The sequence below is a fragment of the Narcine bancroftii genome, chromosome 2, assembly GCF_036971445.1.
Source record: "Narcine bancroftii isolate sNarBan1 chromosome 2, sNarBan1.hap1, whole genome shotgun sequence".
Taxonomy (NCBI): domain Eukaryota; kingdom Metazoa; phylum Chordata; class Chondrichthyes; order Torpediniformes; family Narcinidae; genus Narcine; species Narcine bancroftii.
This window is the reverse complement of record NC_091470.1, coordinates 84,402,780-84,428,974: the sequence shown is the minus strand read 5'-3', so window position 1 is coordinate 84,428,974 and position 26,195 is coordinate 84,402,780. Positions and strand designations below refer to the sequence as shown.

The window sequence follows — 26,195 nt, the reverse complement described above, 5'->3', positions numbered from 1 at the left end:
AACTAAAATAGACACATATTGATTGCTTTTTCGTATGGATGTGTGTGACCTGCTGAGTTTCTCCACTACTTTTGAAAATTGTGCTTGACCCCAGAATCTGCATATTTTCTTGTTTAACAACATTGGTCCCCATCACTAAGATTTAAAATAATGTACCAATGACATGAAAAAGTTTTCTTATCATCGTCCTCAGATTTTCCACCCATGAACCCATTTAGGACACTCTTTTTCCTCTAATAGATGTGTGAATTTGTTGAACTTTCTCTGCTCTTAAAGAACAGTCCCAGGTTCAATCATCTGAGGGGAACTTCACCAACTTCTCCAGTCTTTCAGGTGAAGAGAGATTCCTCAGCTTTGCCACTTTATCAATATAGCTCTCTGCATTAGATTGAATCTGTTACAGTCAAATCATTCCACTAGTTTGCTCGTGTCCCCTTTTCATGCAATTCCATATTTATGAGGAGGAATTCTGTTCCTTCTACCTCTATTTCCCTTGGCTGTCGATTCAGATTCATGGATAGACATTCTTTCTTCTTTGCTGCCTCAATATTTAACCCCATTTTCTCTCTGTTACCTGGCAGTTTTTCCCTTGTAAAATAGATATCTCCTTTTGGACCCTAATTGGCTCTGCTTATCCTTCTACTGGGTTTGTATGTCATTCTTCCTCCCGCTGCCTAACTGTTCTGAAATAAAGGACATCTTTTTTCTTTGGCTTGGCTTCGCGGACAAAGATTTATGGAGGGGTAAAAGTCTACGTCAGCTGCAGGCTCGTTTGTGGCTGACAAGTCCGATGCGGGACAGGCAGACACGGTTGCAGCGGCTGCAGGGGAAAATTGGTTGGTTGGGGTTGGGTGTTGGGTTTTTCCTCCTTTGCTTTTTGTCAGTGAGGTGGGCTCTGCGGTCTTCTTCAAAGGAGGTTGCTGCCCGCCAAACTGTACTTATCTGGTATATCTTGGGTCATTTGTTCCTCATTTCCCTATTCTCTGGAACCTTTAACTCCTCTGACCTCACCCTGGACCCCCACCAACCCTCCCAGCCTGGACTCCCTCTGACCCTCACCCTCTGAGTCTTGCAGTTGCAAATGTCACACCCTTCAGCGAAGAAGGGTGCAGATTTCTATTATCATGTCTTCAAAGTCTTAGAATGACCATCCTTGACATTGTGCAGTAAAATTTACCATCTCCTTTGCTGATTTACTCTTTTCATCTTGTTAGTCCTTATGATGGGTTTTCAATAATCACAGTAAGTAAATAAAAATAAAACTTTTTTAAGTTGCATGAGACCTGGAAAAGCCAATCATATTGTAGATTATGAAGGGACCCAAGCAAAATGGTGGGGAGGGGCAAGTCGGAGCGGGTCCAGTGTGAAAGTCGGAGGTCGGTGTTCAGGGTGGAGGTTGGAGGGGCCAGGCTGACGGTCGGATGGGATTCTAGTCGGCAGTCAAGTGTCTGGGGCAAGGATCGGAGAAGGTCCGGGGTGAGGTCAGAGGGAGTCCGGAGGTGGCTGTCGGAGTGAATGTCATGCAGAGGAGTTTCACCCAGGATATTGCTGGGATTGAATGGCATGAGTTATAGAGAGATTGAATAGGATGCTCGGCAGTGATCATTAGAGCTTTATAAAATCATGAGGAGCATGGATGTGAATGAAATGGACAGTCTTTTCCCCAGGGTAAACAACACCAGAACAAGAGGGCATACCTGTAGATTTGTGGTAAATGAAGCGGTTGAAAGACCGTTAATTACCCTCTTTCAATGGCAGCGTAAAAGGGCTTAAATATAAAGAGTAGTGACCACAGATATATAAAATAAAAATAGACAGACTTCATTTGCTTTCATCTAATTTCATTTTACTTTTATATTTTTGATTTAATGCTGGTAATGTGGCTCCTGGGGGAGGCAAAAAAACAAAGAAAAAACCTGTGGCCAATTTCAGGAAAAACTTTGGGAAATTCCTCCCCGACTCCCTAAAGGCAATCAAGCAGAGCTCCAGGAGATCACTGAAATTTGTGATGCATTACCAGCAAGTCTCATTCAAATAAAGTAACATCAATTTTCAAACACAAGATAGCAGATATCAAAGCGATCAGATTTGAATTTCAGTCTTGAATCCTACAGGTTGGAAAAAGGAAACAAAGGAATTAAAAATGAAAACATCAGTAAGTTCTTATCTTTCCAACTATAACATTTAATCTTACTCAGAAAATAACTAACCTGATGTATACGTTCACTCAATGAGAGCCTTGTAAAAGTTAAAACTCTAAAGGATCAAGATATAAAATTTGTTTACTGTTCCCAGGAACCAGAGGAAGCCAGGGTCGAACCCAAGATGGATATGAAGAAGTCTCGTCGTACTAAAGACCTCGAGCAAACAGCTCCTCTCAAAGAACTGTTTGGTTGTGAGTTATGCCAGCAAGGCAGACCGACAATGCTTGGCAGGAGGTTGTACCCAGTAGTCAAAGAAGAAATAGCTTCAACTACCAAGCAAGAAGACTCTGTCAAGGCACTGCAGGCCTTATTAACTGGCTTAAAGGTTAGTAGAATTGGAACAGATGATTGTATGTTGCAAAGTCTCACCGAAATGCAGAAGATAGAGACTCAATCAGTGGTATCTGAAAGTCCAGATGTGAATCCTGATGAGATTTCCAAGGTTATAAGTACAGGAAGGTCTTTGAAGGTATCTAGAACTCATACAGCTTTGTGTGCTTCAAGCATATCAGCTATGCATATTAAGGCACAAGAAGACTTGGCTACTGTCTGTGCACAACAGTGGTTGGGGAAAAGATATGTTTTAGAGGATAGGGAGGTTCAAATGAAGAATCAGCAACTGAGGCAAGAAGCTGAACTCAAGAAACAGCAATTGGAACAAGTAGAGCAACTTAAAAGGTTACAAATGGCTAGTGAAGAACAAAATAAATTATTGAATACACAAAAGAAAAGACTAGAGCTTGAGGAACAACGTACTATGAATATGGCCAAAGTGAAAGCATTAGCTCAGGCTTCTGAAAGTTTTGTCACTCAAAGTGACATACCCAAAGGGTGAGGACCTAAACTTCTAGCAGAGCCATGGGTAATGCATTCTCGAGCAAGGAGCCACGGGTGTCCATGCAAGTGCTCAAAATGACAATGACCAATCCTATGGAAAGAGCAAGTGACATTTAATCTCTCCAGAGTGCACAATACAAGGGTTTTTCTGAAGGGAGGGTATTTCAAAAAAATTCAACCATGCTGTTCAGAAACGCTATTTGTATTGCAAAGATAAACATGCTTTAGAAAGATTTTCATGATTGGAGAAAAAGTCGCATGTCGAGAAATTAACCCTTTTAAAGAAGAATGAAATATGTTTTGGTTGCTTGTTTCAAGGATACATTAGGAAAATTTGTAATAGCCGACTCAGTTGTGATATATGCAGTTCTCAAGTAACTGAATACTGAATGAAGTAAAGTTGAGAAGGAAGTCAAAAAATCTGAATCCAAGACTAAAGACACAGTCAGATAGGATGCTTCAGTTTCAGTTCAGGCAAGCAGTCTGACTGGGGCCAGTGACAAAGCCCTCTCAATAATTCCTAAAAAAAAGGGGAGCTTCATACTGAAGACCTGCGCATTTCTTGATCCAGGACGTACCGCATCATTTTCTACTATGGAATTAATAAATAAACTTACTCTTTGTGGAAAAATATCACAGATCTTATTAAAGACAATGAAAGAAGAAAGGAACATTAAAACTAATATAGTTTCAGGTTTAGAGATTGCTGGATTGAATATCAATGAATTTTGCAATCTTCCAAGTGTATATACTCAGAAGGCTATGCCTATAAATAAGAGTATTCCATATTAGGATGATATCATATAATGGAGTTCATCTAAAAGATGTGTGCTTACCTATGATTGATTCCAAAATCGAGATGTTAATTAGATTAAATGTAACAAAATGTCTCGAAAATCTAGAAATAATGAGTCAAAATGACGGACCTTATGCTGTGAGAACGTTGCTTGATTAACAGACCATTAGGATGAAAAATGAATAATGATTAGAAGAAATTGAATGTTAATGCCAACAGAATTTCAGTTGTGAAACTTAATGATCTGTGGGAACAACAGTTTAAAATTGATTTTCCTGCATGTCTCAAAGATATTCAAGGACTGTTGAAGGAGGATAAGCAGTTTATGGATTTAGTTTCAAATTCTATTAAACATGTTGAGGTCATTACTGTACAGCATCATCTTTGAAGAAAAGGGAAATTTGCCAGATAATAAAATAATTGCAGAACAGCATCTGCTGAATTTGAAGAGAAAATTCAACAGAAATTCTTCCTTTTACTTGGAATATACAAATGTCATGTTGGTTATGTTGAAAAGGTATCAGAAGATATCTTGGAATGTAAAGATGGTAAAAAAAAATGGTATTTCCCTCATCACAGAGTTATACATCCACAAAAGAAGAAACTTTGTGTCGTGTTTGATTGTGAAGGATCATTTCAAGGAGTTTTTTTGAATTCTCAAATGAGCAATGTTTTTTGGGGGGAATACCCACCGGGTTGGTTCAGAGAAGTCAGAGGGGCTCAATCAGTGAGCTGGGGCAGAGGATCAGGTAGGTTTCAACAGATGGTAAGAGGATCGGTGCAGGGGGTCAAGGGGTAAAGGCAGGATGGTCAGGGTCTTTCCACCTACAGTGGGACAGTCATTTGGAGTTAGATTTGGTAAGGTAGAAGGGAGGCAAGGTAGGTTCCGAGAGGGTGGAAGGTTTTAGAGGTTGGCGTGGACATTCAGGGGCATCTGGGTAGATGGTCAGAAAGGTTTGATGATTTAGTGGGAGGGTTGTCAGGGAGATGGCTGTGAAATTTCAGGCATACAGTCCAGGAGGAAGGTGTTCAGGGAATTGAATGTAGGGAATGGGAGGTAGGAAAATGGAGGTGATCAATTACATTGAAAAGGTAAACAATGCACCTACTTGGAAGCAGGTGGACAACTTGTACTACCCATCAATAACCCTGACATGGTAACATCCTCTTACTGGAAGCAAAACAAAACATTACTGTTTATTACATATTTCAGTCTTATTGCAGACCTTACTTGCATGTGATGAAGTCATCTTTGTGTGGATATCAACAGGATGAAGAGTGGGATGGAAAAGTGGCAGATGGAGATCAACCCACAGAAGTGTGAGGTGATGCAATTTGGAAGGTCATACGTGAAGGCAGAGTACATGGTTAATAATAGGATACTTAATGGAGTGAACAGATGGAGCTTTGGGTCCAAATCTATAAATCTCTCAAGTTTACCGCGCAGGTTGATAAGATAGTTAAGAAGGCCTGTGGCAGGGGTGGCCAAACTTGCGTAACGTAAGAGCCACAAAATTATAAACTTCAGATATATATAGATATAGATTTATATAGAGATAATATATAAACCCAAGTGACAATATATGCACCACTGTATGACAATGATGTTGGAGCAATGTGACTGAAAATGATCTGAAATAGAATACTCAGTTTTTTTTAAACAAAGTACCTGTTTGGCTGCACTAAGTATGGATTTCAGTGCCTCCTTATGAATATGACAATAAACCAATTATCATTATAAGTCCATTGACTTAATCCAATCACTTTGGTCCACCTAGGTTAGACTATTGTTCATTGAACACAACTCGGCGATGAACACCATCTTACAACCAGACTCATGGGTGGCATGGGCTCATGTAACAGAAGGGTCTGGCACTGTCAGAATGTCAATTTTTAAAAAATTTTTTGGATAAATTGGACATCGATACACAAAAATAGGGCAAATATCTAAGTTTGCTGGGGTGGGGAAAATAGTGGTTGATGTGGTGAAGCATATTAATGAACGGCAGATTTTTTCTGTTATTAGAGGTCTAAATAGACACATAAGGTTATTTATTGAAATTTTTGCTGCCAAGTTTGTTTCTATTTTACGAATAAGTTTATGTTTTGTAACATGATTTACTTAACTTTAACACTGACTCAAGGATTTGGGGAAACATTTTTTAAAGAATTCAAAATTTAAACCATAAAAAATTAAATTAACAGATGAATAACTTTAAAAGTAAATGAAAAAATAAAATGTTTTAAAAATTAAATTTTTTTTTTAAAGAATATATCCATCAGTTTCTAGAAAAAGAAAAAGAAAAAGTTTTAAAAATTTAAAAAAGTTAAGGTTAAAATTAAAAATTACAAAAAATTTAAATTTTTTAAAAATTTAAAATAAAAATTAAAATGTGAAAAAAATGAAAGATTTTTAAATAAAAGTTAAAATGTGAAAAAAATGAAAAGATTTTTAAAAAACGTATAAGATTAAAAATGAAAAACAAATAAAATCTTGCTGATTAATTACTATTGGAGTGTTTTTTAACCAAGTACCTGTGTGGCTACAGCAAGAAAAGATTTCAGCGGTGACTTCTGTACATAAACTAATTCTAATTATTCCAAGACCATCAACTTGATTCAATCTTCGTCTCCAGTATTGTTTGTGGAATTGGGCATTTTTTCTGTGACATTATGGGTTGTCTCCTGGAACTCTAGTTTCCTCCCACATCCCAAGAATGTTCTGTTGATAAGCTCATTGGCTGCTCTGTGTTATACCTTGTGTAATATCTATTCCAGGAAGAGAAGAGATTGGAGGGAAATAGGAGGGTGGTGTGGGATTGAACTGATAGGAATGCTATGGGCTTCCAAAGTTCCAAGTGATCTACTCCATGGGGAAATATATGAGGGGGCTCAGTGACAGTTTACAAGGAGCATGGTGATGAGCACAGACCAGTGACTGGTGATATGGGACAGGGCTGGGCTCTGAAAATGTACTTGCTGCAGTGAATAGTCATGTGCCATGTGACAATTATGCTGCTCTCTGTTATGACAACTTGTGCTCTGGAGCAATGTAATGTGCAGACAATTTCTTTCAATTTTATGGCAATATACCATGTGGAAAAATATACTGACTACACAACAATCTGCTAACATCACTTTGATAATTTTGATCACAATACAGAGACAGTGCTACACAATTGTTTCATAGGGTTTTGGATAATATACAATAGCTTTACAGTATTACCATGGACACATTGTGTGTTTTGCTACAATGTAGATAGTATGTATGTTAGTGTATATGTTATAATGCTGATACTGTTGTGATGCAGGAAGGTGTACTTAGCTTTTTAAGTGCTGTTTCGCCTCATTTCGAGATGAACATTCTTACACTTTGGCTTGGCTTCGCGGACGAAGATTTATGGAGGGGGTAAAAAGTCCACGTCAGCTGCAGGCTCGTTTGTGGCTTCTTACAGTACCTGAAAAAAAGCAAACAAGATGAGTGATACAAGTAAAAAAATCAAATAACACAGAGGGATACCACCTGTACATATCTAGTTTTGATTAGTTACATATCCCTAACATCACAATCAGCATGTCAAATAGGTAACAATGGCCGTTTTGAATGGCTAATTTCATTGCCTTATAAGGACATGACACCCTCTAGTTTTGCTCAGTGGTTCAATTTGATAATAAACTGTTACTTAGGGATGGTAACCATAGCAACACATCATCAAAATTATGAATCAAATTTTAACAAATATTTTGTTTAACTAATACATGTCACAACACTAATTGAACATCCTTTCATTTCCAAAGGGCCAATTAGTCTCTTTTTGTGGTGTTTGATTCTGTAATTGTTTTTTTTTGTATTCCACTAGGAAGGTAAAATAAATATTATTAAAGTCACTAATATAAACTTAACAGGAAGGGAGTAATGTCAGGAAATGTTTGTGTTCAATAATTCACTCTGAGTACTTTTCAGTTGTTTGTGAGCTGGAATAGCCATTAATGAATAATGCAAGAAAAAAATAATGATGAACATTTGAATTCTCTCAATAATCTTGAAGTGGAAAATCATACCATAGGATTGATGCAAGGAAGATTTACAATACTGAGTGGGCTAGTTGTCCACTAAATTGATACACTGGCATATGTGGAGTTATTTCCACAATAACTGCTCTGATTGTTAACCACATGGTGCATTAAATCATTCAGTCTAATAACATTCCCAGGATAAATGAGAAATATCCTTTTCTTTGGAAAATATCCAGCATTTCCTTTACCTTGACACCGTGCTGGATTAAGGAATTGCGGGGCCTGTAGCATATATTTTAAAGTGGCCCTAAATTGTGCTGGCTGGTGCATGCGCGGTGAGGGTGAAGTGTGACAGCAGCACAAAGACGTGATTGGAGGTACTGATTTTGGGCCATTACTCCTATTTCGTTCTTTAAATCTGGAGATTAGAATCCTTTAAAGCAACATCATTTCCGACATACAATTTGTATAAATGTTCATTTATTGACACTGGTGGGTCGATTATCCTTGCATGGAACATTTTTTTTATAAAAATGGATATTGTCATTACTGTGGGAACTCTCTCTCTCGATGTTATTCTGCAACTGTGTAAATAAACAGCAAATGCAAGAGTTTAAATAATTAGCCATCTATGCAATTCTGTGGATGTGCTGCTAAAGTCAGGAATAGATGGAAAGATTTCTTAAGATTAACGAAGGACTGTGTCGCATTTTCAAACCAGCTAACTTGCTGCCTGTTTTGCAGCACCTTTACAGAGTTGCTTTGTTTCATTGCTATTGATTCTCTTGGCATTTTTGTGGCGCCACATAGATTAAGTGATCCGGATTCCAGATGAGCTCCTTGGTCACAGTGGCAATGGACTCCTTGTCAGACCGATCTTCTGGCAAACCCACTATCTTCACATTATTCCTCCAGCTATGATTCTCCAATGAGTCAATTTTCTTCAGGAAATCACTTTTCTCTCTCCTCTATCCATTAAAAGAATCATCAAAAGTATTCAACTTTTGTTGACACTGATGAATATCACAAACACAATCCTCCACCTTATCTTCCATCTTCCTAACCTTCTCTTGTACTTTATCCACAGCCTTTGCAAATTTTGTGTGAGAGATGATAGATTATAGGAAGTAAAAGTAAAGTTAGTATGAATGAAATAAAGATAATAGACGAGACTAGAGGAAATTAAGTAAGTGCTGAATAGGGATGAATTCCTATAAGAGTGTGAGGAAGGGTTACGCAAGTATAATAGAAGAAAGGTCTTATAGTGTTAGAAAGAATTAGCAAATTCTGCATGTAACTCCTGGGGGTTGAGATGTTTGAATAAGAACAAAGGCAGATTCATGAATAAGGACAATGACATGATGGGTCATGGTCTTTCAAGTTTACAGCTGCACGTAGGCAGACAGAATTACCAAATGCCAAACCAATCCAGGAGGCAGAAGAATGTTAAGGGCGGGGTGGGGGGGCGGTATCTCGACACTGAAATGAACTGTATAAAAGTTGAGTGAGCCCCAGTATGTGTATGTATTCCCATGGTAAGGGGAAGCACCCAACTTTGCACTGTTGTACAATAAATGTTCTTTGTTCTCAATTTTTGTCTCGAGCGAAATCTGTGAAGGTACTTCTGTTTCTCACAAATGGGGATTCGTCCGGGATCCCACTCCCTCCACTGACAGAGTGCCCGACAACGAGGGTAAGTGCACCCCGGCTGATTCAGCTGGACTCCCGGACGAAGGGTGACTGGTCAGTGGACGAAGCGATGATATCCGAGAAGAGGCATTGAGAACAAAAGACTGGAGGACGTTAAGGAAGCGCGCTAGGAATAGCTACTGGATCCCGGTAAGAGGAATTTATTTACCTGCTAGTATGGGAGGAGTAAGTAGCAAGGGAAACAGTCCTGGAGAAGGACGGGAAGATCAGATACTTTAACATAGTCCGTTAGGATTAATGTTATCTGATTGGGATGCGGGGAGAACCCGTGGGAAAGATAAACAGACCATGGTCAGGTATTGCTATCAGGAATGGGTTAAGAATCCGATAAAAGGGAGTTCGGTATATTGGCCAAAGTTCGGATCTGACGAGGACTGGATGTATCAGGCATTGAACATCTGGCTCTACCAAAATCAAGGAGGTAATACCGAGAGCAGAGAATATGCGGCCTGTTGGCTCAGTGGATCGTTTATCAAATGATTTTGAGCGAAAAGGAATGTAAGAACAAGAAGGATGAGGAACCTTCTGCCCCTGAAGTACAAGGATGGGATGTGTTACATTCCCTTCCTCCACCTTATGCTCCCCCTGTGCCAGCTCCTATCTTCCCCCTCTCACCTACACTTTACCCTTTTTCGCCTTCCCCTCTTCCTCCACAGCTAGAGAAAGAAAAAGAAAGTAGGGGTGGTATGATGACTCGCTCACAGAGTACAAGATTACCGCCTCAATTGACATGAGAGGGGGGAGACTTTGATTATGAGGGTCATTCAGAGCATCATAGAGGAGGGGATAAGCCAGAAATTAACTGGATGAGACCTTTACGAGAGGTTCCCTTGGGAGGGGATGTGGGGGGTCTCGGGTTCGTAAATGTGCCTCTGACCAGTACAGAGGTGCGCAATTTTAAGAAGGAAATGACCTCTCTGATAGAAGACCCTCAGGGATGTGCAGAACAATTAGATCAATTTTTGGGGCCTAATATATTTACCTGGGGTGAATTAATGTCTATCTTTAAGACTCTGTTTACTTTGGATGAGCGTGGAATGATTCACCAGGCAGGGATTAGAGTCTGGGATAGGGAACACCAAGGTGGACCAGAGGCGATACCTTGAGAAGCTAAATTTCCCCTGGCGAACCTAAATTGGGATAAGACTACTAATGATGGTTGCATGCGAATGGATGAGTAGAGGGTCAATCTAATAAAAGAAATGAAGGAGTCTGTTCCAAAAGGACAGAACTTTAAGAAGGCATTTGAGGTTCACCAAGGTCCCGAGGAGACCCCCTCTGCATTTTTGAATAGATTGTGTGCGGCCATGCAGCAATATGAGGGATTGGATATAGGATCCCCAGCAGGTGAACAGTTGGCATTGACGGGCTTTGTTACTAATTCAGCCTCAGATATCAGGAAGAAATTACAAAAGACAGAGAATTGGCATGAACAGGGAATAAACCAGCTTTTACAGATCGCACAAAGGGCATACGTCCAGAGATCTGAAGATCAACAGAAAGGAAAGGCTAAGATTTTGATGCAGGCAGTCAAGGAAGTTGTGGAGGGACAGCAGGGAAATGTTAGGAGCTGTGTGCCAGCTCCTGGACATTGGGAGGAGCACGAGGGATGGGGAAGTAGAGACCAGAGCAGAGGCAGGGGTAGAGGAGAATTCAGGGGACGATGACCATTCCTGGGACCCCGTGGAGACCCTGGTAGAAATTGGGAAACAGGAGCATTAGTTTGCTATTATTGTAAAAAGGAGGGACACTTTAAGAGGGAATGCCCAATGCGAGCCAGGGAGACACGATCTTATGCATTGATGGAGGCAGATTATGAATAGGAGGGTCACGGTTCTCAGTCAATACACACCGTGGGGCTGCATGGACAACCATTGGTAAATTTAAGCATAGGACCCCATGGTGACAAGATGACTTTTCTAGTAGATTCTGGGGCAGCCCGGTCTAGTATTTTACAATGGCCTGAGGGTGTTAAAACAGAAGGGACAGTGATGATTTCGGGAGTGGGAGGAAGAGATTTTAAGGTCCCTATACTAAAGAATGTAAGGATACAAATGGGAGAAAAGATAATAACAGAGGATATTTTACTAGTTCCCCAAGCTGGAGTTTGCCTGTTGGGACGAGATTTACAAGACCAATTGGCTATCGGTACCAGACCACAGGGATCAGGTATCAGGGTTCAATTGTATGTATTAACCGAGGAGGATTGGGAACTAATAAATCCTAGAGTATGGGCAAAAAGAGGCAATAGAGGAGGGTTAGATGTTCCTCCCCTGCAAGTTACTTTAAAAGACCCTGACCAAGTAATTAGACGAAAACAGTATCCAATTCCTATGGCTGGCCGAAAGGGGCTGCAGCCAGTAATTGACCAATTGGTGAAAGATGGTATACTCGAACCTTGTATGTCATCTTTTAATACCCCAATTTTACCTGTCCAAAAACCAGAAGGTACCTATCAATTAGTGCAGGATTTGAGGGAGTTAAACAAAATCATTCTCACCTGTTATCCGGTCATACCTAACCCCTATACAATAATGGGTAAAATTGATCCCCATAGTAAGTGGTTTAGTGTAATTGACCTCAAAGATGCCTTTTGGACCTGTCCGTTGGCAATAGACAGTAGGGACATGTTTGCATTTGAATGGGAGAATCCTTTTACAGGACAGAAAAATCAATACCGGTGGACGTTCCTTCCCCAGGGTTTTACAGAATCCCCAAATTTGTTTGGCCAAGTTTTAGAACAGGTACTAGATGAGGCCCCTTGGAGAGAGAATTGTCAATTAATACAATATGTTGATGATTTATTAATCACGGGAAAAATGTATGATGTGGTTAAACAATACACTCTTGAATTTCTGAATTTTCTAGGGAATAAGGATCTTAGAGTGAGCGAATCAAAGTTACAATTTGTTCAATCTGAAGTTAAATACTTAGGTTAGTCAAGGAATTAGGACGATAAGTCCAGAGAGAACACGCAGTATTCTCCACTCTCCATAGAGTGCTCGAGAACTTAGAAAATTCCTTGGTTTAGTGGGATACTGTAGAATTTGGATTGAGAATTATTCTAGCCTGGTCAAATTTCTTTATGATAAACTTGCGACTCTAGGGGGTGAAACTGTTGTCTGGACGGAGGAGGAGATTAAAGATTTTACCTTGGTGAAACACCATCTTATTAGTGCTCCAGTTTTGGCTTTACCCGACCTAAATAAGCCATTTGACCTATATACCAATGCAAAAGACAGTGTGGCCATGGGAGTACTAACGCAAGAGAGGGAAGGATTTAGACAATCAGTTTCCTTTCTGTCAAAAATTTTAGATCCTGTTTGTCGTGGTTGGCCAGAATGTGTGCAAGCAATTGCAGCCACTGCTATTTTAGTCGAAGAAGGATGAAAGATTACGTTTGGTGCCCCGATGTTAGTTCATACCCCTCACACAGTCCGCACCATTCTCTTACAACGTGCCGGAAGGTGGCTTACTGATTCTAGAATTTTAAAGTATGAAGCAATTCTCATGGACAGGGATGATTTGACACTGATTATGAACAAAGAACAGAATCCAGCCGCCTTCTTGGTTTCTCCAGATTCTGATACTGTCCCCAATGATTTAGAGCATGTATGTTTAGAAGTGATCGATTTACAGACAAAAATAATAGCTGATTTAAGTGATGAACTTTTATGGGAGGGTGAAAGATGGTTTATTGATGGATCTTCCCGCTGCATTGACGGCATTCGTTATAGCGGGTATAGTATAGTGGATGGGAATGAAGGAGTTGTGATTGAAGCCGGTCGTCTTCCCGGTCATTGGTCGGCACAATCCTGTGAATTATATGCCCTCTGTAGAGCTGTCCAGGGTTTAGAGGGAAAGGTGGGCACAATCTATACTGACTTAAAGTATGCTTTTGGTGTAGTGCACACCTTTGGAAAGATTTGGAAAGAGCGGGGAATGATAACTGGGAAAGGACAAAAGTTGATCCATGAAAACTTAATTGTTCAATCCTTAGATGCTCTTGTGAGAAATGAGTAAAACTAATATGAAAATTTGAGTGATGAAGAAAGCTAGTATGGCTATATGTGTAATGAATAAAGCCAGTATGAATAGGATAAGGGTAGGGGTAGATAACAGAATGTAGGAAGTAAAGTTAGTCTGAATAAGATAAGGGTCTTCTAGCCTTAGACAGAGTCAGCAAGTTCCGCATATGTAATTAGTAAGCTTACTTAGACAGAATTAGCAAGTTCTGCATATAAGAGTTAGTAAGCGCTGAGGGTTGGGAAGGTGTGAATAAGGACAAAGGCAGGTTTGTCAATAAGGACAATGACACAGACAGGATACCCCCTGGTCCTCCAAGTTCACAGAAACAGCACGTAGGCAGACAGGATTGCCTAATGCCAAACTCATCCAGGAGGCAGGAGATGTAAGGGGGAGGGTACTTCTATACTGAAATAAGCTGTATACAAGTTGGGTGAGCCCCAGTGTGAGTTTGTATTCCCAGGGTAAGGGGAAGCACCCAACTTTGCATTGTTGTATAATAAATGTTCTTTGTTCTCAATTTTTGTCTCGAGCAAATTCTGTGAAGGTACTTCTGTTTCTCACAAATGGGGACTCGTCCGGGATTGCACTCCCTCCACTGACAGAGTGCCCGACAACGAGGGTAAGTGCACCCCGGCTGATTCAGCTGGACTCACGGACGACGGGTGACTGGTCAGTGGATGAAGCGAGTGATATCCAAGAAGAGGCATTGAGAACAAACAACGGGAGGACGTTAAGGAAGCGCGCTAGGAATAGCTACTGGATCCCGGTAAGAGGAATTTTACTTACCTGTTAGTATGGGAGGTGTGAGTAGCAAGGGAAATAGTCCTAAGGAAGGATGGGATGATCAGATAACTAAGCAAAGTCCGTTAGGATTAATGCTATCTGATTAGGGTGCGGGGAGAACCCGCAGGAAAGACAAACAGACCATGGTCAGGTATTGTTGTCTGGAATGGGTTAAAAACCCGATAAAAGGGAATTCGGTATATTGGCCAAAGTTTGGATCCGATGAGGACTGGATGTGTCAGGCATTGAACATCTGGCTCTATCAAAATCAAAGAGATAATATTGAGAGCAGAGAATATGCAGCCTGCTGGCTCAGTGGATCGGTTGATCCACTGGTTTTGAATGAAAAGGAATGTAAGGACAAGAAGGATGAGGAACCTTTTGTCCCTGAAACACAAAGATGGAATGTGTTACATTCCCTTCCTCCACCTTATGCTCCTCCTTTCCTCTCTCTCCTATGCTCTACCCTTCTTCACCTTCCCCTCCTCCCCCACAGCTAAAGAAAGTAGGGGTGGTATGATGACCCGTTCACAAAGTACTAGATTACCACCTCAATTGACAAGAGAGGGAGGAGACTTTGATTCAGAACATTGTGAGACCCTCCGGGAGGGAAGGGCAGAACCCTTTGATTCATTTCCCGGAGAGCAGGAACCTAGACATTATAAAGGAGAGGATAAGCTAGAAATTAACTGGATGAGACCTTTACAGGAAGTTCCCGTGGGAGGGGGTCTCGGTTTCGTAAATGTGGCCCTGACTAGTACGGAGGTGTGTAACTTTAAGAGAGAAATGACCTCTCTGATAGAGGATCCTCAGGGATGTGCCGAACAATTAGATCAATTTTTGGGACCAAATATATATACATGGGATGAGTTAACATCGATCTTTAGGGCTCTGTTCACTTTGGGTGAACGTGGAATGATTTGCCAGGCAGGGATTAGAGTCTGGAATAGGGAACACCAAGGGGGACCAGAGGCGATACCTGGGGAACTTAAATTCCTCCTGGCAAAACCAAATTGGGATAAGTATACTAATGATGGTCGCACATTAATGGAGGATTAATGTGATAAAAGGAATCAAGGAATCTGTTACAAAGGGACAGAATTTTAAGAAAGCATTTAAGGTTCCCCAAGGTCCCGAGGAGACCCCCTCTGCATTTCTGAATAGATTGCGTACGGCCATACAGCAATATGGGGGTCTGGATATAGAATCCCCAGCGGGTGAACAATTGGTATTAACGGGCTTCGTTAGAAATTCAGCCCCAGACATTAGAAGGAAATTGCAGAAGACTGAAAATTGGCATGAACAGGGAATAACACAACTTTTACAGATCGCACAAAGGGCATACGTCCAGAGGTCTGAGGATAAACAGACAGGAAAGGCTAAGATTTTGATGCAGGAAGTCAAGGAAGTCGTGGAGGGACAGCTCCTGGACATTGGGAGGAGCTCTGGGAGTGGGACAGTAGAGACCAGAGCAGGGGCAAGGGTAGAGGGGAATTCCGGGGACGACGACAGTTCCCGGGACCGCGTGGTAATCCCGGTAGGAATTGGGAAACAGGAGCATTAGTTTGCTACCATTGTAAAAAGGAGGGACATTTTAAGAGAGAATGCCCAATGCGAGCCAGGGAGATGCGATCTTACGCACTGATGGAAGCAGATTAATAATAGGGGGGGTCACGGTTCTCAGTTAATACACACCGTGGGGCTGCACGGAGAACCATTGGTAAATTTAAGCATAGGACCCCACGGTGACAAGATTACCTTTTTAGTAGATTCTGGGGCAGCCCGGTCTAGTATTTTACAACCACCCGAGGTTGTTAAGATAGAGGGGACAGTGATAATTTCGGGAGTAGGAGGAAGAGATTTTACGGTCCCTGTATTAAGGGATGTAAGAATACAAATGGGAGAGAAGATAATAACAGAGGATATTTTACTAGTTCCCCAAGCTGGAGTTTGCCTGTTGGGACGAGATTTACAGGACCAATTGGCTATCGGCACCAGACCACAGGAATCAGGTATCGGGGTTCAATTGTATGTATTAACCGAGGAGGATGGGGAACTATTAAATCCTGGAGTATGGGCAATAAGGGGCAATAGAGGAGTGTTAGATATTTCTCCCCTGCAAGTTACTTTAAAAGATCCTGAGCAAGTAATTAGACGAAAGCAGTAACCAATTCCGATGGCTGGTCGAAAGGGGCTGCAGCCAGTAATTGACCAGTTGGTGAAAGATGGTATACTCGAACCTTGTATGTCACCTTTTAATACTCCAATTTTGCCTCGGCCCCAGTCCGGGCAGTATGGACCGACCTAGGAGGGGAGGCAGGCCCCTCCAGCCCGGGTAAGAAACCTGCATAGGAGAAGGCCACTCCGATATAAAACCTACGACCCAAGGACCTCGCTGCCACGTCCCAGCTTGTTCGGCCACGGCACACGAACCATGGGTGTAAAGGGTGGGGCCAGTACGGCGCGCACTGCACTCCACCTAAAAGCTCCTTTGCGCAGGCCCGAGGACAGGTCCACGTCCTCCCCCTCCACGTCCTCCCCCTCCACGTCCTCCCCCTCAAAAGATGCTCACAAACTCAAGCTAGCATGCTGGAACATCAGAACCATGCTAGACAAGGCTGACAGCCACCGACCTGAACGTCGGTCTGCCCTCATTGCACATGAACTCCTCAGACTTGACATCGACATAGCCGCTCTCAGTGAAGTCCGCCTGGCAGATGTAGGCAGCCTCCAAGAACGCGGCGCGGGCTACACACTTTACTGGTCTGGCAAGCCTTCGGATGAACGACGCCTATCTGGTGTAGGCTTCATGGTCAAGAGCTTCATTGCCTCCAAACTCGAAAACCTTCCGACAGGCCTCTCGGACCGAATCATGTCCATGCGACTCCCACTTCAAAACAAGCGTCACATCACCCTCATCAATGTCTATGCTCCAACCCTCCAGGCGGAACCAGCAGAAAAGGAGAAGTTCTACATCGACCTGCGCAACCTCATCCAACGTACCCCTACAGCCGACAAGGTTGTCATCCTGGGCGACTTCAACGCTCGTGTCGGCAAAGACTCAGAAACCTGGCCAGGAATCCTGGGCAAGCATGGCGTCGGCAAGTGCAACGACAATGGGCGCCTCCTGTTGGAGCTCTGCGCAGAACAGCGACTTGTCATTACAAACACCCTTTTTCAGCAGAGGGACAGCCTTAAGACCACCTGGATGCATCCCCGATCCAAACACTGGCACCTCCTGGACTACATCCTGGTGCGAGAAAGTGACAAACGAGATGTGCTCCACACCAGGGTCATGCCTAGCGCGGAATGCCACACTGACCACCGCTGGTTCGCTGCAAGCTCAACCTTCATTTCAAGCCAAAGCCCAGGAACAATAAAGCCCCCAGAAAGAGGTTCAATGTTGGAAACCTGCAGTCAGACGAAGCGAGAGGAAACTTCCAGGCAAACCTCAAAGCAAAGCTCGACGATGCAACCCGCCTCACGGACCCGTCACCTGAAACCCTCTGGGATCAGTTGAAGACTACCATACTGCAATCCACTGAAGAGGTACTGGGCTTCTCCTCCAGGAAAAACAAGGACTGGTTTGACGAAAACAGCCAGGAAATCCAGGAGCTGCTGGCAAAGAAGCGAGCTGCCCACCAGGCTCACCTTACAAAGCCGTCCTGTCCAGAGAAGAAACAAGCCTTCCGTCGCGCATGCAGCCATCTTCAGCGCAAACTCCGGGAGATCCAAAATGAGTGGTGGACTAGCCTCGCCAAACGAACCCAGCTCAGCGCGGACATTGGTGACTTCAGGGGTTTCTACGAGGCTCTAAAGGCTGTGTACGGCCCCTCACCCCAAGTCCAAAGCCCGCTGCGCAGCTCAGACGGCAAAGTCCTCCTCAGCGACAAGATCTCCATCCTCAACCGATGGTCAGAACACTTCCAATCTCTTTTCAGTGCCAACCGCTCAGTCCAAGATTCCGCCCTGCTCCAGCTCCCTCAACAGCCCCTAAGGCTAGAGCTGGATGAGGTTCCCACCCTGGATGAGACATATAAGGCAATCGAACAACTGAAAAGTGGCAAAGCAGCAGGTATGGATGGAATCCCCCCAGAAGTCTGGAAGGCTGGCGGCAAAACTCTGCATGCCAAACTGCATGAGTTTTTCAAGCTTTGTTGGGACCAAGGTAAACTGCCTCAGGATCTTCGTGATGCCACCATCATCACCCTGTACAAAAACAAAGGCAAGAAATCAGACTGCTCAAACTACAGGGGAATCACGTTGCTCTCCATTGCAGGAAAAATCTTCGCTAGGATTCTACTAAATAGAATAATACCTAGTGTCGCCGAGAATATTCTCCCAGAATCACAGTGCAGCTTTCGCGCAAACAGAGGAACCACTGACATGGTCTTTGCCCTCAGACAGCTCCAAGAAAAGTGCAGAGAACAAAACAAAGGACTCTACATCACCTTTGTTGACCTCACCAAAGCCTTCGACACCGTGAGCAGGAAAGGGCTTTGGCAAATACTAGAGCGCATCGGATGTCCCCCAAAGTTCCTCAACATGATTATCCAACTGCACGAAAACCAACAAGGTCGGGTCAGATACAGCAATGAGCTCTCTGAACCCTTCTCCATTAACAATGGCGTGAAGCAAGGCTGTGTTCTCGCACCAACCCTCTTTTCAATCTTCTTCAGCATGATGCTGAACCAAGCCATGAAAGACCCCAACAATGAAGACGCTGTTTACATCCGGTACCGCACAGATGGCAGTCTCTTCAATCTGAGGCGCCTGCAAGCTCACACCAAGACACAAGAGAAACTTGTCCGTGAACTACTCTTTGCAGATGATGCCGCTTTAGTTGCCCATTCAGAGCCAGCTCTTCAGCGCTTGACGTCCTGCTTTGCGGAAACTGCCAAAATGTTTGGCCTGGAAGTCAGCCTGAAGAAAACTGAGGTCCTCCATCAGCCAGCTCCCCACCATGACTACCAGTCCCCCCACATCTCCATCGGGCACACAAAACGGTCAACCAGTTTACCTATCTCGGCTGCACCATTTCATCAGATGCAAGGATCGACAATGAGATAGACAACAGACTCGCCAAGGCAAATAGCGCCTTTGGAAGACTACACAAAAGAGTCTGGAAAAACAACCAACTGAAAAACCTCACAAAGATAAGCGTATACAGAGCCGTTGTCATACCCACACTCCTGTTCGGCTCCGAATCATGGGTCCTCTACCGGCACCACCTACGGCTCCTAGAACGCTTCCACCAGCGTTGTCTCCACTCCATCCTCAACATCCATTGGAGCGCTTACATCCCTAACGTCGAAGTACTCGAGATGGCAGAGGTCGACAGCATCGAGTCCACGCTGCTGAAGATCCAGCTGCGCTGGATGGGTCACGTCTCCAGAATGGAGGACCATCGCCTTCCCAAGATCGTGTTATATGGCAAGCTCTCCACTGGCCACCGTGACAGAGGTGCACCAAAGAAAAGGTACAAGGACTGCCTAAAGAAATCTCTTGGTGCCTGCCACATTGACCACCGCCAGTGGGCTGATAACGCCTCAAACCGTGCATCTTGGCGCCTCACAGTTTGGCGGGCAGCAGCCTCCTTTGAAGAAGACCGCAGAGCCCACCTCACTGACAAAAGGCAAAGGAGGAAAAACCCAACACCCAACCCCAACCAACCAATTTTCCCCTGCAACCGCTGCAATCGTGTCTGCCTGTCCCGCATCGGACTTGTCAGCCACAAATGAGCCTGCAGCTGACGTGGAATTTTTACCCCCTCCATAAATCTTCGTCCGCGAAGCCAAGCCAAAGAAGAAGAGAGGTAGCTGAACAAAATTATTCTCACCCATCACCCGGTTGTACCTAATCCTTATACGATAATGGGTAAAATCGATCCCCATAGTAAATGGTTTAGTGTGATTGACCTCAAAGATGCTTTTTAGACCTGTCTGTTTGCAACAGAGAGCAGAGACATGTTTGCCTTTGAATGGGAAAATCCTTTTACTGGCATGTACGGGGCCATCAAAGTGGTGACAGTCCTGAAGCACAGGGGAACAGACAGGCAGATGCAGCTGCCAAACAGGCTGCACTCACCGGAGAAAATAGACATGCAGCTGTTACTGCCCACCCCATATGAGGTTCAAAAGACTCCCATCTTTTCACGGGAAGAGGAGGTTTACATGAAGGACCAGGGAATGCGTCAAACTGCTGATGGGTTGTGGTGGACGGCAGAAGGACGCCAAGTGCTGAACAAAGCCTTGGCTCAGCAAATTATTGATCAGCTCCACCAGCAGACACATTGGGGAACACAGGCACTTGTGGATAGTTTTGTAAGGTATTTTCATTGCTCGGGAATATACACTATAGCCAAGCAAAGTACTCAGGGTTGTCCAATCTGTCAGAGAGTAAATAAGGAAGTTATGAGCCAGGTAATGCCTGGCGGTCGCCATATAGCTTTACGTCCGTTTCACCAGATACAAATTGACTTTACGGAATTACCTAAGATAGGGGTTTACAAATACCTCCTGGTGATGGTAGATCATTTCACACGATGGGTTGATGCTTTCCCGACCACTAATGATCGTGCCAGCACCGTAATCAGGATACAACTGGAGTCTGTGATTCCATGATATGGTATGATTCAAACCATTGACTCAGATCGAGGTACACATTTTACCTCTCAGGTACTCCAGGGTGTGTGTAAAATACTGGGAATAGATTGGCAGCTACATACCCCATGGCACTCCCAGAGCTCAGGCCATGTTGAATGAATTAATCAGACCTTGAAAAATCAGCTCACTCGACTCCATGAGGAAAGTGGTCTCTCCTGGATTAAATGCTTACCCTTAGCTTTAATCAGGACTCGCACAGCCCCTCGTAAGGATCTTGCTGTCTCAGCATATGAGATGATGTTTGGTCTTCCTTACATGGGATTCCACATTAATTCCCCTACCCCTGAGGCTAATGACCAGTACATATCCAAATATTTAAAGGGACTTTCTGCCTTTCTATACGAATTAAAACAGAAGGGTTTATTAGCTCAAAACCCACTCCTAGAGTATCTATTCATTCTATTAAACCTGGTGATTGGGTATATGTAAAAGCATGGCAAGATAACCAACTAAAACCTGTCTGGGATGGCCCCTATTGTGTACTTTTGATTACCGACACTGCTGTGTGAATGAAAGAAAAGGGATGGAGCCACATACAATGAATTAAACGAGCTGCTGATCCACGGACTAACGACATTGATAATCTACCCTCCACCTGGCGTGCAGTCCCTCATCCTTCTGATCTAAAAGTTACACTGCGCCGGGGAAAAATGTGCTGTAATGTTGTTTTTACCATTTACTGTATTGTTTACTTGTAGATTCCCAATTTTTGGGAAATCACCAAATTGCTCACAATGTATTAAGTCCTCCAGGAACAGGGGCAGCAGAGGTGACAATTATTTACGTTTAGAATGTAGACAGGGCGCAGGTATAGAGTATAGTTATAGTGGGGTACCTTATTTAGTATGGGTTAATATAGGATCCCAACATGGACCAGGGGAACAGAACGGCCCTAGGGGAGTAAACTTGGTTTGTATTCTGGCCTCTACAGATATTAAAAAGAGGAGTTTTAAAGAGATAGCACAAAGAAGATGGTGGGACAATGACAGACAGAATGTTAGTCAGGATTGTACATGTAGCAGAGATAGAGTGAATACATATGCTAATGTTCACAGACAGGCTGCAACTCACAGGTTCAGTGATACTTATGCTAATGTTCGCAGACAAGCTGCAACTCACAGGTTAAGTGACAAGAAACACCCCTCCCCAACTTGGTCTCCTGTAAATCATCCTTTGGGTCACACAGACATTCAGAATGTTAAGAACCACCACTGTAAGGGGAGTTCCAGTTGTAAATGACGTAAGCTGCTCCAGAACACCACAGCTGCTTGGCATTTAAATCATTTAATCAGACTCCAGCCTTGGAGATCATCACTGAACAAACAGTGATGGCCCTAAATTTATGGGCTGAAGAAAGACTACAGATACGAGCCACAGTTCAACAAAACCGCCTGGCTCTCGAATACTCGTTGGCTGCTGAAGGCAGCGTTTGTGAAGACTGGTTAATGACAATGCTCACAACGGTCAGGCGGTTAAAGACACTTCTTTAGGAATTTGAAAATCTTCCCATGCCCAGGTTCAGTCTTGGCAACCTTGGTCCGGAGTGGGATGGACTAGACTTTTTATTGGTGACTGGAGTCTGATACCCACAGCCCTTATAGCAGCTGGACTCGCTATTCTGGCCATTATGGTGCTCCCCTGCCTAAAGACTTGTGTGTAGTATTTAATTCAACGGACCCCTCGTCAGATCACTATAACCCAAAGGATATATGTTTCCCAAATTCTGTCTGATGATGCTGAGACTGCAGTTCGTTTACTGACTCGCTGAGAAAAAGACCAAGTTTACAAGTAATACATTCCAGTTGAGAATTCACGAAGCGTAGCTAAAAGAAAAGTGAGAATTGTGAGAGATGAGTAAAACTAATATGAAAATATGGGAGATGAAGAAAGCTAGTATGGATTTTTGTGTAATGAATAAAGCTAGTATGAATAGGATAAGGGTAGATAATAGAATGTAGGAAGTAAAGATAGTCTGAATAAGATAAGGGTCTTCTTGCCTTAGACAGAGTCAGCAAGTTCCGCATATGTAAGTTCTGCAGAGTTAGTAAGCCCTGAGGGTTGAGAAGGTGTGAATAAGGACAAAGGCAGATTTGTGAATAAGGATAATAAGGACAATGACACAGACAGGATACCCCCTGGTCCTCCAAGTTCACAGAAACAGCACGTAGGCAGACAGGATTGCTTAATGCCAAACTCATCCAGGAGGCAGAAGAATGTAAGGGGGAGGGTACTTCTATACTGAAATAAACTGTATAAAATTTGGGTGAGCCCCAGTGTATGTGTGTATTCCCAGGGTAAGGGGAAGCACCCAACTTTGCATTGTTGTATAATAAATGTTCTTTGTTCTCAATTTTTGTCTCGAGCAAATTCTGTGAAGGTACTTCTGTTTCTCACAATAATACACCCTCCACCTTCTGGTCTGAAAGTTATGCTACGCCGGGAAAAAGTGCTGTTATGTTATTTTTCTTATTTGCTGTATTGTTTTTCTGCTGGTTCCCAATTTTTGGGAAACCACCCAATTGTACACAATGTATTAAGTCCTCCTGGAATAGGGGCAGCAGAGGTGATAATTACTTTGAGGAATGGACAAGTTTACCTTTAGAATGCAGACAGGGCACAGGTATAGACTCTATTCATAGTGGGGTACCTTATTTAGTATGGTTTAATTTAGGATCCCAACATGGACCAGGGAAACAGACCTGCCCTTGGGGAGTGGATTGGGTTGGTGTCCTGGCCTCTACAGATATTAAAGAGATGAGTGCTAAAAATATGGTACAGAGAAGATGGTGGGAAAATGATAGGCAGAACATTAGTCAGGGCTATACCTGGAGTAGGGATGAAGGGGGTATATATGCTAATGCTCGCAGACAAGCTGCTACTCACAGGTTAGGTAACAATAAACACTCCCCCCCCCCCCCCCCAAACTTGGCATCTTGTAAATCATCCTTTGGGTCACGAATACATTCGGAAGGCTAAAGGCAATCACTATAAGGGGGATTCGAGTTGTAAACGGCTCAAGCTGCTCCAGAATACCACAGCTGTTTGGCATTTAAACCGTTTAACCACACTCCAGGAAGTTTTGAAGATTATCACCAAACAAACAGCGATGGCCATGGATTTATTGGCTGAAGATGTTGGAATATAGGAGTTAATCAATCATAGAAAATATGTAGAATATGTGCTTATGTACTATTCAGTTTGTTTACATGAATCCAATACTATGTAACAATTTAATATTTACCTCATGGTGAAGGAAAAGAGTAATGTAAGGGGCAGCCACAGTATGTAGCAAAGTTGGCTGATTACAGTAGGTTTAGAATTGCCTGCTCCCAAAATACAAAAGAGAGGATATGTATGAAACAATTTAGTAGGAATGTTAAGGCAAAAGGAGGTGTTGATTAGCACAAACAAAAATAATCCTGACAGAGACTGTCAGAAACAAAGAGAATGGAAACTAACTCAATAAGAAGGCTAAGACAGAAGGAGGTGTTCTGTATAATGAAATCTAGCAAAGGAAGCCAACTTTTGTTCTGTATGATAAGGTTGAGCTATATAAACTGTAGAGACTGGACAGTAGAGGTCAGTCTTGGGGAATAGCTCACTGAGCAGGTGACCTATGAACTAACTACTGAACCAGAGCTCTGTTAAGCTTTATTCTTGTGCTGTGTAATAAACTGATTGTTGAACCGAATACCTTCTCCTATCACTTCATTTAACGAAAATGCTGGACTCAGACGACACATAGACTAAATTAAGGGTAGGGTAAAGCCAGAGTCCGACAAAGAACAACGACAGATATGAGCTACAGCTTATCAAAACCGCCTGGCTCTTGATTACTTGTTAGCTGCTGAGGGCAGCATTTGTGGAAGATCGATTGATGACAACGGTCACAATGGTCAGGAGGTTGAACTTTTTATTGGTGACTGGAGGTGGATACACACAGCCCTTATAGCAGTTGGACTCATTACTTTAGCCATCATGAAACTTCCCTGCCTAATGACTTGTGTGCAGTGTTTAATTCAATGGACCCTTCGTCAGATCACTAACCCAAAGGATGTATGTTTCCCAAACTCCGTTTGATGATGCTGAGATTACAGTTCGTTTACTGACTCGCAGGGAAAGAGACCAAGTTTCCAGTTGAGAATTTACTAAGCATAGCTAAAGAAAAAGTGGGGATTATGATAGATTATAGGAAGTAAAGTTAGTATGAATGAAATAAAGAATAATAGACTAGACTAGAGGAAGTTAAGTAAGTGCTGAATAGGGATGAATTCCTATAAGAGTGTGAGGAAGGGTTGCGCAAGTATAATAGAAGAAAGGTCTTATAGTGATAGAAAGAATTAGGAAATTCTGCATATAGAATTAATAACTCCTGGGGGTTGAGATGTTTGAATAAGAACAAAGGCAGGTTCATGAATAAGGACAATGACATGATGGGACCCAGACAGGATACCCCATGGTCTTTCAAGTTTTAGAAACTGCACGTAGGCAGACAGATTTACCAAATACCAAACCAATCCAGGAGGCAGAAGAATGTTAAGGGGGGGGGGTACCTCTGCACTGAAATTAACTGTATAAAAGTTGGGTGAGCCCCAGTATGTGTGTGTATTCCCATGGTAAGGGGAAGCACCCAACTTTGCACTGTTGTACAATAAATGTTCTTTGTTCTCAATTTTTGTCTCGAGCAAATTCTGTGAAGGTACTTCTGTTTCTCACAAGTTCATATAAAATGCATGACCCATAGCATGCTACTTATGCTACTACGTGAATCTGGCTGTGCATTGGCAAGAGCAGCATTAATGCTAAAGCAATGTCTGCAGCTAATGTCACCAGAGATTAGAAGAACCCCTCGTCTCTCAATGGTCAGGCTTGACTGATTCTCAGATAGTCGGGAGGAGTTGAATCAGAGAAGTCCGAGGGGCTCAGTGAGCTGGGGCAGAGGTCAGATAGGTTTGAACAGATGGTCAGAGGATCGGGGCAGAGGGTCAAGGGTTAAAGGCAGGATGGTCAGCATCTTTCCGCAGACAGTGGGACCGTCAATTAGAGTTACATGTGGGCAGGTATCACGGGGACGAGGTTGGTTCCAAGCAGATGGTAGGGAGGGTATCGGGGCCATCTTGGGTAGATAGTTGGGAAAATTTTGGTTGTTTTGTG

The 26,195-nt window shown here is 43.0% G+C and overlaps 1 long non-coding RNA gene across 1 annotated transcript; it reads right to left on the bottom strand.

Moving 5' to 3' along the window:
• Positions 1-1,824: 1,824 nt before the first annotated feature.
• Positions 1,825-7,433, bottom strand: LOC138753850 (uncharacterized). The gene is made up of 2 exons (XR_011351460.1): positions 7,208-7,433; positions 1,825-2,108 (listed from the first exon to the last, which is right to left on the bottom strand). It is a non-coding gene; the product is annotated as an uncharacterized lncRNA (long non-coding RNA).
• Between the last annotated feature and the right edge of the window lie 18,762 nt (positions 7,434-26,195).